The sequence below is a fragment of the Bufo bufo genome, chromosome 4, assembly GCF_905171765.1.
Source record: "Bufo bufo chromosome 4, aBufBuf1.1, whole genome shotgun sequence".
NCBI lineage: Eukaryota > Metazoa > Chordata > Amphibia > Anura > Bufonidae > Bufo > Bufo bufo.
This window is the reverse complement of record NC_053392.1, coordinates 115,991,606-116,007,889: the sequence shown is the minus strand read 5'-3', so window position 1 is coordinate 116,007,889 and position 16,284 is coordinate 115,991,606. Positions and strand designations below refer to the sequence as shown.

The following is a 16,284-nucleotide window of genomic DNA, read 5'->3' as shown; positions in this document are numbered from 1 at the left end:
GTGATAAAGACTTCCCAGAAAAAGGTGTCAAGACAGCATTGTATGTGGCAGACAATAGATGTCTAACCCCCCCGCCTCTATTCAAGCTTGGCTTCTCCATTTTTACAAGGTATAATGACCTCTGACCCCATGCTGGGTATAATTACCAGATGTTGATTCAGTTACAGTACATATTTATTCCCAGAGAATTCTTGTACAGTCACTCATAATTTAGAAAGCTCGTTGGAAGAACGAGTGAAACGTTTTCAAGAAATCTACAGTATGTCCAGTTGCCTTGATTTATTCTTTACAGATATACCATGACCTGGATAGATGAGAACCTTCACAGACTTGATACATCAATGTTTTTATTATTATGCAAATTTGTTCTTTTGAGTCCCATGGGGTCGGCCTCAATGCTTGGAACACTGCTATTCTAATGCACATCTCCCCCTCCCCTTTAATTTACATGGCTAGACTTCTATTTTCACTCATGCACCACGGATCAGTGACTCAGCACTTGCGCACTAGGTCTGCTGCTGCTTATTGAGCAGCACAGATTCACGCTGCGCTTGTGCTGAATCACTGAGCCACAGCTCATGAGCAATGGAGTGCCAAGGGGAGGGGGGGTGAATCTCCGCCCCGGGTGTCTGCTCTAAGTGGGGTGCCAGAAGCAATGAGCGATTCGATCAAAAGAGATTTAAGCGCTCATTGCTGGAACGCTGGGGAGCTGCGGTTCTGTCGCTCACTGACCGCTCAGCTTCCCGCTCTCCTTCTTTCCCGCACTGTGCCTGCTCCTACATTCAGTCTGCAGGCAGAGATAAAACTGCTGGCCTGTGTGGGAGGAGCCTGCAGCCTGGGAATCTGCCTGTGTTACTGCCACACAGTGCTGCAAATCAATCTGTGCATGGCTGTCCGCAGGGGGCGAGCTGGATGTGAGCTTAACACAGAGGGGGCACACAGGGCTTTACTACTGTGAAGGGGGCACAATGAGCATTACTACTATGAAGGGGGACAGAGGGCATTACTATTATAAAGGGGGCACAATGGACATTATTCATGTGAAGGGGCAAAGAGGGCATTACTACTATAAATGGGGCACAGAGGGCATTACTACTATAAAGGGGGCACAGAGGGCTTTACTACTATTAAAGAGCACAGAGGGATTTACTACTATAAAGGGGCACAGAGGGCATTACTACAATAAAGGAGGCACAGAGGCATTACTACTATAAAGAGGACACAGTGGGCGTTATTACTATAAATGGGCACAGAGGGCTGTACTACTATAAAGAGGGCACAAAGGGCATTACTACTATAAAGAGGGCACAGAGGTCTTTACTACTGTGAAGGGGGCACAGAGGGCTTTACTACTGTGAAGGGGGCACAGAGAGGACGTAACTACTGTGAGGGGGGATAACTGTTATGGGGGCACAGAGTGGGCATTACTACTGTGAAGGGAGCACAGTGGGCATTAATACTATAAAGGGGGCACAATAGGCATTACTATTGTGAAGGGGCAAAGATTGCATTACAACTGTGAAGGGGGTACAGAGAGGGCATAACTACTGTGAGGGGGCACAAAGACATCATTTCCACTGTGAAAGGGCACAGATAGGGAAATACTACTGTGAAAGGGGTACAGAGAGGGCATAACTACTGTGAAGGGGGCACAATAAAGAGATAAGTACTTTAGAAAGGGGGGGCAATGTGGGCATAACTACTGTGAAGATTGTACAATGAGGGCATAAATACTGTGAGGGAGCACAGTGTGGGCATAACTGTCGTGAGCGGGCACAATGTGGATATTATTAGGGGGAACATTTCTTAACATAACTACTGTGAAGGTTGTACAATAAGGGGAATGCTACTGTGTGGTGGCACAATTTTTTAAGTATTGGTGGGTGGTTGTGCCAGAGAAAGGATCAAATGCTTTCAAGAGGGAGTTTTTTGTTGGTCGCAAAACTCTTCAAAGGTGTCTGGGCTTTACAAATTATTATCAGCAAACAGCAAATCACCACAAATTTATTTCAGGTAGCCTCACCACAACAGATTAATCTGGAAAGGAGCTAATATCTCAGATTGACCTAATTCAGTGATCCAAGATTTCAGTCATCTGGAAGCCTGCTTTCTTAAATGACTTTGGAACAGTTCACTCTCTGCAATCAGAAGAAATAAATACCATCTCTAAAAATCTTCTTCGATCAAGAAATATAGTTCTTGATCAAGAGTTGCTAGTGGTGAAACTCACTTTTGAAGAACAGTCTTGGAGGATGTCAGATTTCCAGTAACATCCTTCACCAATCACAAGAATCTACAGTTTGCCCACAGACTTTATCCTCACCAAATTCATTGGGTCCTCTTTAGAGTTGAGTGGGTACCTGGATGTTCGGGTTCGACGGGTTCGGCCGAACTTCACAAAAAAGTTTGAGTTCGGGACCCGAACTTGACCCCGAACCCCATTGAAGTCAATGGGAACCTGAACTTTGGAGCACTAAAATGGCTCTGAAAAAATAAATGGAACGGGCTAGAGGGCTGCAAATGGCATCAAAATGTGGTTACGAGCATGGCAAGTGCTCTGCAAACAAATGTGGATAGGGATATGACTTAAAATAACATAAAATATGCAAAAATAAAAAATATTAATCTTGATCTAGGAGGACGAGGTTCATATGGAGTAGGAGGTTGAGGAGGCTGTGGATGTGGCGGTGTAGGTGGAAGTGGAGGTGGAGGAGGAGGTAGCCAACACTGGTTTTTGGTTTTAATTTATATTTTTAATTTTTTTGTTTAAATTAATGTACACCCCAAAACATTGGGAAATATAACCTGTGATAACGCCCTCCAGCCATGCTAAACAAACGTTCAGACAATACACTGGCTGCAGGGCAGGCCAGCACCTCCAAGGGGTAAAGGGAAAGCTCAGGCCATGTGCCCAATTTGGAGACCCAGAAGTTAAAGGAGGCAGACCCATCAGTAAGTACATGTAGGCGTGTGCACACATAGTGCTCCACCATGTCGCAGGTCCCCGTGATGTCCACGATCCAATTGGATGTCTGCTCTATCAACTTTCGATGTTCTTTTCTGCGCCTACCATGTTGATCACGGTTAGTGGCGAATCAGGGTTCCACGCCGGAGAGGGAGCGTGAGAAAGGGATACCAAATCCAAGGGAGGTCAATGGATGAAATTAAATGTGATCGAGCGGAAATGTGGGACAAATTATTGAAGCCGAAGCTTCCAAGTAAAGTAGGGGGTGTGCGGCAATTACCCACTCCCGACTCGGGGTGGAAGTGACGATAAATAACAATACAGGACTCTTAAGATGCCCTGCTATTGGAATGATTAGTAAATAATTATAGGGAATATCACTGGGGTATTTTGGATTTGGAAACGTTAGACAGGAGAGGCCCTGCTGTCGCTTTGTTGACTCTAGATAACTCTAGATAACTGCTTGATCGCGGGTCCCTGTGACGTCCTCGATTCAATTGGATATCTTCTCTATCAACTTTTGATGTTTTTTTCTGCGCCTGCCATGTTGATCATGGTTAGCGGCAAATCAGGGTTCTATGCTGGAGAGGGAGCGTGAGAAAGGGATACCACATCCAAGGGAGGTCAATTACTGAAATGTGATAGAGCGGAAATGTGGGACAAGTTGTTAAAGCGGAAGGATCAAATGAAAGGAGGTGGCGCGCGTCAATTAAAGACAAATTTTTGAAATTTAAGTCCCTGTCACCTATGCAGAGCAGGGGTTTTTCATCTGCAAAAATGGGTTAATGTCACCCACCAATGGAACAGACGATTTTTAAAAATTTCGGGCCCTGTCAACTATGTAGAGCAGGGGTTTATTCACAGCAAAACTGTGATCATGTCACCCACCAATTCAACAGATGATTTTACAAAAAATAAGGTCCCAGTCACATATGCAGAGCAGGGGTTTGTGTACGGCAAAATTGGTAAAATGTCACCTGACAATGTAACAGACGATTTTTTGCAATTTAGGTCCCTGTCACCTATGCAGAGCAGGGGTTTATTCACGGAAAAAATTGTAAAATGTCACCCAAGAATGTAACAGACCAATTAGTGAAATGTATTTCCTTGTCCACTAGGTAGAGCAGGGGTATATCACAGGGAAAAATTTGTGAATTTCACCTGACAATGTAACAGAAAAATTTGTGAAATTTATTAACATGTCCACTAGGTATAGCAGGGGTATATCACAGCCAAAAATTGGTGAATGTCACCCAACTATGTGACAGAAAAATTTGTGAAATTTATTAACCTGTCCACTAGGTAGAGCAGGGGTATATCACAGGCAAAAATTTGTGAATTTCACCCAACAATGTAATAGATAAATTAGTGAAATTTATTTAATGATTTAAAATAAAATAAAATAAAATATGTAAAAATTAAAGGGTTTCTATCACTTCGTATGCATAATTAGCTCTCAGACACTAGCGATCCGCTAGTGTCTGCTCTGGCCAACCATCCTAATATAAGAGCTTTTTGGGCAGCCGTTTTGCTAAAAAAATAACTTTTATAAATATGCTAATGAGCCTCTAGGTGCTATGTGGGCGTCATTAGCACCTAGAGGCTCCGTCTACCTTCATACACAGCCACCGCCCAGCGCGTCCCTCCAGCCCGCCCATCTCCTGATGAATGCGATCCTCCGTGTGACGCAACGGACGAATTCTCGCGCATGCGCCGTGCGCGGCTGTATTCGGCGCATGCGCAGAGAATGTCTGACACTTCCCTGCTCAGACATCTCCACTGCGCCTGTTCCTTGGAGCACTATGACGTCATCGGCGCAGGCGCAGTGGAGATATCTGAGCAGGGAAGCGGTCAGACATTCTCTGCGCATGCGCCGAATACAGCCGCGCACGGCGCATGCGCGAGAATTCGTCCGTTGCGTCACACGGAGGATCGCATTCATCAGGAGATGGGCGGGCTGGAGGGACGCGCTGGGCGGTGGCTGTGTATGAAGGTAGACGGAGCCTCTAGGTGCTAATGACGCCCACATAGCACCTAGAGGCTCATTAGCATATTTATAAAAGTTATTTTTTTAGCAAAACGGCTGCCCAAAAAGCTCTTATATTAGGATGGTTGGCCAGAGCAGACACTAGCGGATCGCTAGTGTCTGAGAGCTAATTATGGCATACGAAGTGATAGAAACCCTTTAACAAGAAATAATCTTGATGTATGAGGTGGAGGTCCAAATGGAGTAGGAGGTTGAGGAGGCGGTGGACGTAGCGGTGTAGGTGGAAGCGGCGGTGGAGGACCAGGTAGCCAACACTGGTTTTTGGTTTTAATTTTAATTTTTAAATTAGGGTACACCCCAAAAGAGTGGGAAATATAAAAAATACAACAATGAGCAATTGCGCTGTAGTATAACAATGGCTGGGTAAGGCCAATGCATGTCTATTCTGCACAAGGTACGGACAAGTCCTGTGGGATCCATGCCTGGTTCATTTTAATGAATGTGAGCTTGTCCACATTGGCTGTGGACAGGCGGCTGCGCTTGTCTGTGATAACGCCCCCTGCCGTGCTAAACACGTGTTTAGACAATACACTGGCTGCAGGGAAGGCCAGCACCTCCAAGGCGTAAAGGGCAAGCTCAGGCCATGTGCCCAATTTGGAGACCCAGAAGTTGAAGGGGGCAGACCCATCATTTAGTACGTGTAGGCGTGTGCACACATACTGCTCCACCATGTTGCTGAAATGCTGCCTCCTGCTAAGACGTTCCATATAAGCTGGTGGTGCTGGTTGTGGCGTGCTGACAAAGCTTTTCCACATTTCGGCAATGCTAACCCTGCTTTCTGAGGTGCTGGTGGTGCCCAAGCTGCGTTGGCAACCTCTTCCTCATCCTCTGCCTTCGCCTAGTGCTTCCACTATGCCCCCACTGTCAGGTGGGAATGCCACCAGCAGGGCGTCTACCAGTGTGCGCTTGTACTCACACATCTTACGATCACGCTCCAGTGACGGAATTAAGGACGGTACGTTGTCCTTGTAATGGGAATCCAGCAGGGTGGCCACCCAGTAATCAGCACAAGTTAGAATGTGGGCAACTCGGCGGTCGTTGCGGAGACATTGCAGCAAGTAATCGCTCATGTGTGCCAGGCTGCTCAGAGGCAACAAAAAGCTGTCCTCTGTGGGAGGTATATCGTCTGTGTCCTCTGTATCCCCCCAGCCATGCACCAGTGATGGCCATGAGCTGGTTTGGATGCCACCCTGATGTGAACACGGTTCCTCCTCCTCCATCTCCTTCTCCTCATCCTCCACCTCGTCATCCTCCAGAACTGTGCCCTGGCTGGACAATTGTGTACCTGGCGTTTGTGGGTGCAGGAACCCACCCTTGGAGCCACTTGTAAATGACTGGCCTGAAACCCTATAAAATGATCCCTCTTCCTCCTCCTCCTGTGCCACATCCTCTTCCATCATTGCCCGAAGTGTTTTTTCAAGGAGGCATAGAAGTGGGATAGTAACGCTGAGAACGGCCATGTTGGTCGAGTACTCGAAACAGGGCAACAAGGCACACAGGTCTAGCATGGAGGCCCAGTCATTGGTGGTTAAGTGGTGCTGTTCCGCAGAGTGACTCACCCATGCGTGCTGCAGCTGAAACTCCGCTATCGCCTGTGTCTGCTCGCACAGTCTGGCCAGCATGTGCAAGGTGGAGTTCCACCTTGTGGGCACGCCGCATATGAGGCGGTGAGTGGGAAGGCCGAAGTTAAGCTGCAGCGCTGACAGGCGAGCAGCAGCAGGGTGAGAACGCTGAAAGCGTGCACAGACAGTCCGCACTTTCTGCAGCAGCTCTGACATATCGGGGTAATTTTTAAGGAACCTCTGCACCACCAAATTCAGCACATGCGCCAGGCAAGGGATGTGCGTCAAACCGGATAGTCCCAGAGCTGCTACGAGATTTCGCCCATTATCGCACACCACCAGGCTGGGCTTGAGGCTCACTGGCACCAACCACTCATTGGTCTGTTGTTCCATACCTGTCCACAGCTCCTGCGCGGTGTGGGGTTTGTCCCCCAAACAGATAAGTTTTAAAACTGCCTGCTGTCATTTACTCCTGGCTGTGCTGAAGTTGGTGATAAAGGTGTTACGCTGACCTGATGAGGAGCTGGTAGAGGATGAGGAAGCAAAGTAGGAGGAGGAAGCAACAGGAGGCAAACTGAAGCGTCCTGCAATCCTCAAACTGCATCAGACTGCTATCCGTCTCAGGCCCAGCCGCCACTGTTTTTACCCAGAGTGCTGTTAGGGAGATATAACATCCCTGACAGTGCTTACTGGTCCACGTATCCGTAGTTAGGTGGACCTTGCTACAGATGGCATCGCGCAGTGCACACCTGATTTTGTCCCCCTCTTGATTGTGCAGGGAAGGGATGGCTCGCCTGGAAAAGTAGTGGCGGCTGGGCACGACATACTGTGGGACGGGCACCGCCATAAGGCTTTTAAAACTCTCTGTCTCCACCAGACAGAATGACAGCATTTCAAAGGCCAGTAATTTTTAAATGCTGGCATTCAGGGCCAGGGATCGTAGGTGGGTAGGGGGTACTTCCTCTTTTGCTCCAGTGTTTGGGAGATAGAGAGTTGAACGCTTCCATGGGACATTGTGGAGAAGCTTGGTGACCCAGGTGGTGGCGTTGCTGGCAGATCCTCTGTTTGCGGGGTGGCAGGTGCCACTTTCACTCCAGAGGTGGATGAAGAGGCCGAGACTGCATCAGAAGAGGAGGAAGGAGGAGCCAGAGACCTTTCTTATTTTTTGAGGTGTCTACTCCACTGCAGCTCGTGCTTTGCACTTAGATGCCTGGTCATGCAGGTTGTACTCAGGTTGATAACGTTTATGCCTCGCTTCAGGCTCTGATTGCACAGCGTGCAAACCACTCGTGTCTTGTCGTCAGCACATTGTCTGAAGAACTGCCATGCCAGGGAACTCCTTGGAGCTGGCTTTGGTGTGCTCGGTCCCTTGCTGCGGTGGGCAGTAGCAGGTGTACTGTCTAGGGGACGGCTGCTCCGCTTTTGCACCCTGCTCCCTCTTCTGCTGTGCTGGTGGCTCTGTGCAACCACCACCTCTTCCTCCGAACTACACAGGTCACTCACATGACCTTGATTCCATGTGGGGTCGAGGACCTCATCGTCCTCCACATCATCTTCCACCCAGTCTTCACCCCTGCCCTCCTTGTTGGTCTGCACACTGCAGAAAGCCACAGCAGTTGACACCTGTGTTTCGTCATCATCTGACGTGCTGCGGTGGTCCTCCCATGTACTCATCCTGACACATAAGTGGTTGGGCATCAGTGCACTCAATCTCTTCCACTTCTGGGGCAGGGCTATGTGGATGGCCCTGGGAAACCCTGCTAGCAGAGTCATCAAAAAGCAGAAGAGACTGCTCCAGGACTTGTGGCTCAGACTGCTTGGCTGATTTGCAAGGGGGTGAGGTGAAGGACTGATGGACATGGGCTGTAGGTGCTAACTCTGATCTTTTAGCAGGAGATTGGGTGGGAGACAATGTGAAGGAACTGGAGGCACTGTCAGCCACCTAATCTACTATCGCCTGTACTTGTTCTGGCCTCACTATTCGTAGAGCCGCATTCGGCCCTACCAAATAACGCAGGTTCTGTTGCCTACTCGCACCTGAGGAAGGTGTTTCACTTGTGCGTGTAGCTGGCACAGATTGACCACGTCCTCTCCCTGCAACAGGAGCTCCACCAGCAGCACCACGACCTAGGCCACGTCCCTTATTTGACGCTCTCCTCATTCTTTGCGTTCACCCACCAAACTAACAGATTGTTTATGTCAGGCAAATTTTTTTACCGCCAATAGTCAACAATTAAGTTCACTGAGAGTAAGGCAGTGCCGGTGTCATAAAGAGGAAAAGTTTCTTGAGGTCACACAATTACTTCACAGTCCCAAATTTTTTTAATTTGTCAACCGACAATGTAACTGCAGTATTGACTGATTGTATTTCACTGTGACAAATGCAGCAAAGGCCGCAAATTTAGTATCTTGCTCCAAATGGGTGTTTTTTTTAATAACAGAATATAACAGCAGTATCTAACGCTTGTATTTCAGTGTGACAAATGCAGCAAAGGGTGCAAATTTATTATCTTGCCCAAAATGGGTGTTTTTTTTTATAACAGAATATAACAGCACTATCTAACGCTTGTATTTCACAGTGACAAATGCAGCAAAGGCCCCAGATGTAGGGTATTGCAAAAATGGGTGTTTTTTTAAACCTAGAATTTAATTGCAGTATTTCAAGCTTGTATTTCACTTAGTCAAATGCAGCAAAGGCCCCAGATGTAGGGTATTGCCAAAAATGGGTGTTTTTTTAAACCCAGAATATTATTGCAGTATTTCAAGCTTGTATTTCACTGTGACAAATGCAGCAAAGGCCCCAGATGTAGGGTATTGCCAAAAATGGGTGTTTTTTTTAAACCCAGAATATTATTGCAGTATTTCAAGCTTGTATTTCACAGTGACAAATGCAGCAAATGCCCCAGTTGTAGGGTATTGCCAAAAATTTGTGTTTTTTAAACCCAGAATTTTATTGCAGTATTTCAAGCTTGTATTTCACAGTGACAAATGCAGCAAAGGCCACAGATGTAGGGTATTGCCAAAAATTTGTGTTTTTTTTAAACCCAGAATATTATTGCAGTATTTCAAGCTTGTATTTTACAGTGACAAATGCAGCAAAGCCCCAGATATAGGGTATTGCCAAAAATGGGTGTTTTTTTAAACCCAGAATATTATTGCCTTATTCCAAGCTTGTATTTCACAGTGACAAATGCAGCAAAGGCCCCAGATGTAGGGTATTGCCAAAAATGGGTGTTTTTTTAAACCCAGAATATTATTGCAGTATTTCAAGCTTGTATTTCACTGTGACAAATGCAGCAAATGCCCCAGTTGTATGGTATTGACAAAAATTTGTGTTTTTTAAACCCAGAATTTTATTGCAGTATTTCAAGCTTGTATTTCACAGTGACAAATGCAGCAAAGGCCCCAGATGTAGGGTATTGCCAAAAATGGGTGTTTTTTTAAACCCAGAATAATATTGCAGTATTTCAAGCTTGTATTTCACAGTGACAAATGCAGCAAAGGCCCAAGATGTAGGGTATTGCCAAAAATGGGTGTTTTTTTAAACCCAGAATATTATTGCAGTATTTCAAGCTTGTATTTCACTGTGACAAATGCAGCAAATGCCCCAGTTGTATGGTATTGACAAAAATTTGTGTTTTTTAAACCCAGAATTTTATTGCAGTATTTCAAGCTTGTATTTCACAGTGACAAATGCAGCAAAGGCCCCAGATGTAGGGTATTGCCAAAAATGGGTGTTTTTTTAAACCCAGAATAATATTGCAGTATTTCAAGCTTGTATTTCACAGTGAAAAATGCAGCAAAGGCCCCAGATGTAGGGTATTGCCAAAAATGGGTGTTTTTTTAAACCCAGAATAATATTGCAGTATTTCAAGCTTGTATTTCACAGTGAAAAATGCAGCAAAGGCCCAAGATGTAGGGTATTGCCAAAAATGGGTGTTTTTTTTAAATCCAGAAAATTATTGCAGTATTTCAAGCTTGTATTTCACAGTGAAAAATGCAGCAAAGGCCCCAGATGTAGGGTATTGCCAAAAATGAGTGTTTTTTTTAAACCCAGAATATTATTGCAGTATTTCAAGCTTGTATTTTACAGTGACAAATGCAGCAAAGCCCCAGATATAGGGTATTGCCAAAAATGGGTGTTTTTTTAAACCCAGAATTTTATTGCAGTATTTCAAGCTTGTATTTCACAGTGACAAATGCAGCAAAGGCCCCAGATGTAGGGTATTGCCAAAAATGGGTGTTTTTTTAAAACCCAGAATATTATTGCAGTATTTCAAGCTTGTATTTCACTGTGACAAATGCAGAAAAGGCCCCAGATGTAGGGTCTTACAAGAAATGAGTATTTCAAGCTTGTACTTGACTGTCACAAATGCACATATGCTGTGCTGGTGCACTGAACTTGCATAAAATGGCCGCCGACACCCACCTAACTAATAGACAGATAAAAGTTATTTTTCTGTGTCACTGGGCTCAGGACAGGGTAAAAAAATTGTGCACTGCACCCACAATACAAAATCGCTGTAGATCGCTGAGTTAACAAGCACTTCTGATAAAAGATTCTTTCCTATTCTCTCCCTCACAGCAGCAGCATCCTATCCCTACACTAATAAGAGCAGATGTCACGGCCATGCCCATGACCGTGACTTCGTTACCGCATGCAGTTGCCTGTGGTTTTGTATGGGTGTTCAACCACGGGTGAGGGCCGCTTGTGTGTGGCCTCACTTGTGGTTGCCGGGGGCAACTAGTGTTGTATTTAGCAGCAGAGCAGCCTTAGCGTCGCTAGGCAGCTTGCTACCCTGGCATGCGGTCTCACCTGACTTTCTTTATGTTAGGTGTGTGTGTTGTGTGCACGGTGTATTATGTATTGTGTGCACTTCCCCTTTATGTGTCTTTCCCTTCTGTGGTACTGGAAGGGTTAACTTCCTTCCCAGTGTGTGTGTGATCTCACTGGGTGTGTCCAACCCTTGGGTGTGGCCACTTGGGCCTATATAGACCCTCTCTTTAGCAGGGCTCAGTAGGTTGTTTCAGTCTTGCTAGCTGGAGCAGCCTCCTGTCTTTTCTATCCGCCTGTGAGAGCCACCACTGTGGTCATAAGTTTAAATTTAAGTTTAGCTAAGTCTGTGTGATGTTCGGTTTATGTTTTCTTGTATGATTCAGTGCTGCCATGTATCTGGGTTCCGGTGTGTGGATGAGTTTGTGCTGACTTCTGTTTGCTATTTGTGGACTTCAGCTTTCCTGCACACGGATCCAGTCAGCAGGGCTGTGGCAGGTGGCTGGAACTAGTGCAGCACCTGCCATATACATAGGCTTGCATTTTGTTCCCCTTTTCCCAACAGCTTGGCCAGTGAGACTCCTGCTCCTCCGTGCCTAGGAGGAGTAGGTCGTCTTACCCTGACTCCTAGCGCAGGGACCGGACGGAGGGTGAGTTAGGGATCCGAGGTTCCTGCGCATGGGTCCTCCTACCTTTAAGGTCGGCCCATGCAGTTAGGAGTTAGGATCAGGGTAGGGACGCTGTTAGGAGGTGACCTGCTCCCTATCCTGTTCTCCTGGCTGAGCAGCCATCACCCGGCACGCACGGCTGAGGATTTTCCTCATCCTCAGCCGTGACAGCAGAGTGACGTGCAGCGCTATGTGACTCCAGCTTATATAGAGGCTCGGTCACATGCTACACTGGCCAATCACAGCCATGCCATTAGTAGGCATGGCTGTGATGGCTTTTAAGGGCACACGAGTTAAACGCTTGTTGATTGGCTGCTCTGCAGCCTTTCAAAAAGCGTCACTAACTCGCCGAACACCGAACCTGAAAAGTTCGGGTTCAGGTCCGAGGTCCAAAAATCCTAAAGTTCGGTACGAACCTGAACTTTACAGTTCGGGTTTACTTAACCCTAGTCCTCTTCTTCTCAAGGTTTGACTCTGTTCTTGCCTACTGTCCAGTTAAGAGGAATTGCAGCATGTATCCTTTCTCTAGGGTTTTTGATTCTTTTAAATCTCTTCCTTTTGGCCCTTTTCACATCATTGATCAAACTGCATTTTGGCCGCTGCTGATGTCTCTCCTGAAGTTTTTCCTAGGGGTAATTACTCTGTAGCTCCTAATCATCACCAGAGGGTTTTTCCTGGGCCCATTCTTCATTATTGTTGAGTATCCTAGATTCAAATGTGCTGGTGAACTGCCTGTGTTTTTACTGGTGGCCTGAATAGAGACAAAAGTTAAAGGGGATCTGCAGTTTTTTAAAACTGATGATCTATCCTCTGGATAGATCATCAGCATGGGTCCGACACCCGGGACCCCGCAGATTAGCTGTTTGAGAAGGTAGCGGCGCTGGAAGTAGTGCCGCGGCCTTCTCGCTGTTTACCGCAGGCCCAGTGACGTCACGACTAGTATCACTAGCCTGGACGGGGCTAAGCTCTGTTCACTTGAATGGAGCTTAGCCGCACCCAGGCCAGTGATACTAGTCGTGACGTCACTGGGCCTGCGGTAAACAGCGAGAAGGCCGCGGTGCTACTTCCAGCGCCGCTGCCTTCTCAAACAGCTGATCGGCGGGGTCCCGGGTGTCAGACCCCCGCTGATCAGATGCTGATGATCTATCCAGAGGATAGATCGTCAGTTTAAAAAAACTGCAGAACCCCTTTAAGAAATGATTTGCTTCCTGCACCATCTGTACCCAGTTTAAACATTCTCAGAAAGCATCTTCAGATCTTTTTCAGCTTCTCCCTATACTAATGGAACCCTGGTCCAACATCTCAAGTGAACTTTATTACCAATTTTCTGCCTTCCCAGTGATTCACTGGCCTTTGGGTGATGGTGGATCAGTTTTCTAAAGTGGCTTATTTTGTTCCATTACTTATCGTCCATGAGCTCTTCAACAGGTTCAAGTCCTTTTTAATGAAATATTCCATCTCAATGGTCTCCAACAACTCCAACAATTTGTTTTTTATATTTTAACATTTCAGATATTTTCGAATGCGGGGATAACTGTTATGTTTATATTTTTATTGTTTATTTTTTATATGTAAAATTGGGAAATGGGGAAATAATTTTTTTTTATATACTTTATTTTTACTTTTTGATGAATAACTTTTAGCCCTATTAGGAAGCTAGAACCTGTGATCTTCTGATCGCTTGTCTCATAGACCTTAATAGAGATCTATTATGGTCTATGAAAGTTTGATGCTCTGCTTGCCAAGCCATGCCTAATGCACAGCTTAGCAGGTAGTTTATTGTGACTGGCCTGGGAACCTTCAGCAGGGCCTAGGCTATGATGGTAGGCAACCAGAGCCCTGAGATCTCACATCAGGGGGTCAGATCGGAAGGCAGAGGGAGCCCCCTTCCTCTGCCTAACTCCATAGATGCCACAATCGCTATTGAATGCGGCATCTGAGGGGTTGAGTGACTCAATTTGTACAGTGCCCATCCCAGTCATCATTGGCCAGGTGCCTGCTGTATTATGGAGCCAGCACCCGCTGCATATGAAGCAGGCTCAGTGCAGCAGCCTGTTCCATACAATTCTTCAGCCGCCATGACATATAGGTACGTCATAGTGGTTAAAGGGGTTAAATGAATATTTATACTTTAGACAATAAAAGGATTATTACAGTTTAAAGGGATTGTCCTCCGTTTACAAAAAAAATGGCCTATCTTCAATGGAAGCATTGCTGCAAAGATGAGCTCCATCCACTACAAAGTACACGGAGCTTTCTGCTTCTGGCACTGGAGCTGTAGTCGAACAACTGATCTGTGAGGCTGTGGGTTGTTGGACTTCCCCCAAGGCCATCACTTAATTATTAGGTGGACAACCCCTTGGCACCGTCCTAAAATTATAAAAAAAAATATTTAAATCCCTGCTTTCAAAGAGCCATAACTTTCCATTTACATAGCCATATGAGGGCTTGTTTTTTGTGGGGCAAGCTTAAAGACACAATTGAATTTACCACATCATGAATTGGGAAAACAAATCTTTGTGGGGTGGAATGAAAAAACGTGCACCGACTTTGTTTTTATGGTATTCACTGTGCACTAAAACGTACACACTACATTGATTGTGAGGGTAAGTATGATTACAGTGATACCAAATTTATGTCGTATTTCTTATACTTTACTACTGTTTAAAAAGGCAAAAACTTTACAAAATATTTTTTTACTTTGGGCCGCCATATTCTGACACGTGTTTTTATATTTCTGTCTAAAGAGCGATGTGAGAGTTCATTTATTTGGGGAATGAGCTGTAGTTTTTATTGCTACCAATTTTGAAAACATACAAATTTTGATCATTTATTAATCAATTTTCTGGAAGGCAAAGTGTCCAAAAACGGGCAATTCAGCTATTTTGATATTGCACTATGCAATTATGATGTATTGTATTCTGTATGGTCAACACAGTGAAAAAAATAACAAAAAGTGTTATGTACCTGTAACGGCATACAAGGGAATGCTCCAAACTCAGAACGGAACCTCACGAATAGCTGCTAGCAGACGAATAGGAAACGCACCCAAGCGGGTTACACTCCTAGCAATCAGTCTCTAACAGCATACAGTGAATCCCCCCAAGAACGAGACGAGGCTCCGTATTGAGGGTCAAGCAGTGGTCACCCAGAGCTATGCGTTTATTGTTCTTATATAACATTGTTACACACTAGTACCACCCACAGGGTTTTGGTTGGTTTCGCCACAGTACTCCAAAATGATGGCAATGAAAACTGTCATTTGTCCCACAACAACCAAGCCCTTAGACAGCTCTGTAGAAAGAAAAGTAAAAAAGTTATGGGTCTTGGGATGCGGCGATACAAAAACTGTATTTAGACATGAGCGAATTTCATATTTTGAAATTCGTTCAAGCTTTATTTGGTGGTAAAAGCAGAATTGAGTTATGGATTCCATTACCACGGACTATAATGCAATTCTATGACGGAATGCATAACGGAATACCTTTAGAGGCATTCCGTTATTCATTCCGTTATAATAGAAGTCTATGAGCTGCAAAACTGATCCGTCCCGTTTCCGTTATGCAGGGGATGGATTTCTATTATGAAGGATTTGGTTTATCCATCATAATAGAAGTCTATGGCCTGCATAACGTATCAGTCCCATTTCCGTTATGCAGGAGAGGAAACGGGACGTACTGTATCTATTTTGCAGCCCATAGACTTCTATTATGAAGGAATGAATAACGGAATACCTCAAAAGGCATTCCGCTATGCATTCCATCATAGAATTGCGTTACGGTCCGTAGTAACGGAATCCATAACGCAATTCTGCTTTCACCACCAAACGAAGCGTGAACGAATTTCATAACATGAAATTCTCTCATCTCTAGATGTAATCATAATAACTCAGAGAATAAAGTTATCATGTTATTTGTGCTGTAAAATGAATGTCGCAAAATTTTATAACAATTAATAAACTATAATAAATCTATAAAAAAAATTATTATTAATAATCTATTGAAGGCTTCCAGCATCATAATGAAGAAATCAGACAGGAGACACTCCGTACAGATTCTGGTAAGTTAACTGCATTTTATCAGAAAAAAATATATACTCTGTATGCAATTCATGAATTACTAGCTAGCTACAATGTAGCTGTCATGTTGTATCAGAGACTGATGCAGCAGGGAGCGAGGGCTTGGCTCTCACATGAGAGCCATGCTCCTGCTCTAACAGCCTGGACTAGCACGAGTGACGATCAGGGCTGTTTAACGCTTTACATGCCG

General features: G+C 45.2%; 1 long non-coding RNA gene across 1 annotated transcript in view; it reads left to right on the top strand.

Moving 5' to 3' along the window:
* Positions 1-16,067, top strand: part of LOC120999968 — a 31,091-nt gene extending 15,024 nt beyond the window's left edge. The window contains exon 3 of the long non-coding RNA XR_005778705.1: positions 16,022-16,067. This is a non-coding gene — a long non-coding RNA (uncharacterized LOC120999968). The remainder of the gene's footprint in view (positions 1-16,021) is intronic.
* Positions 16,068-16,284: the final 217 nt, after the last annotated feature.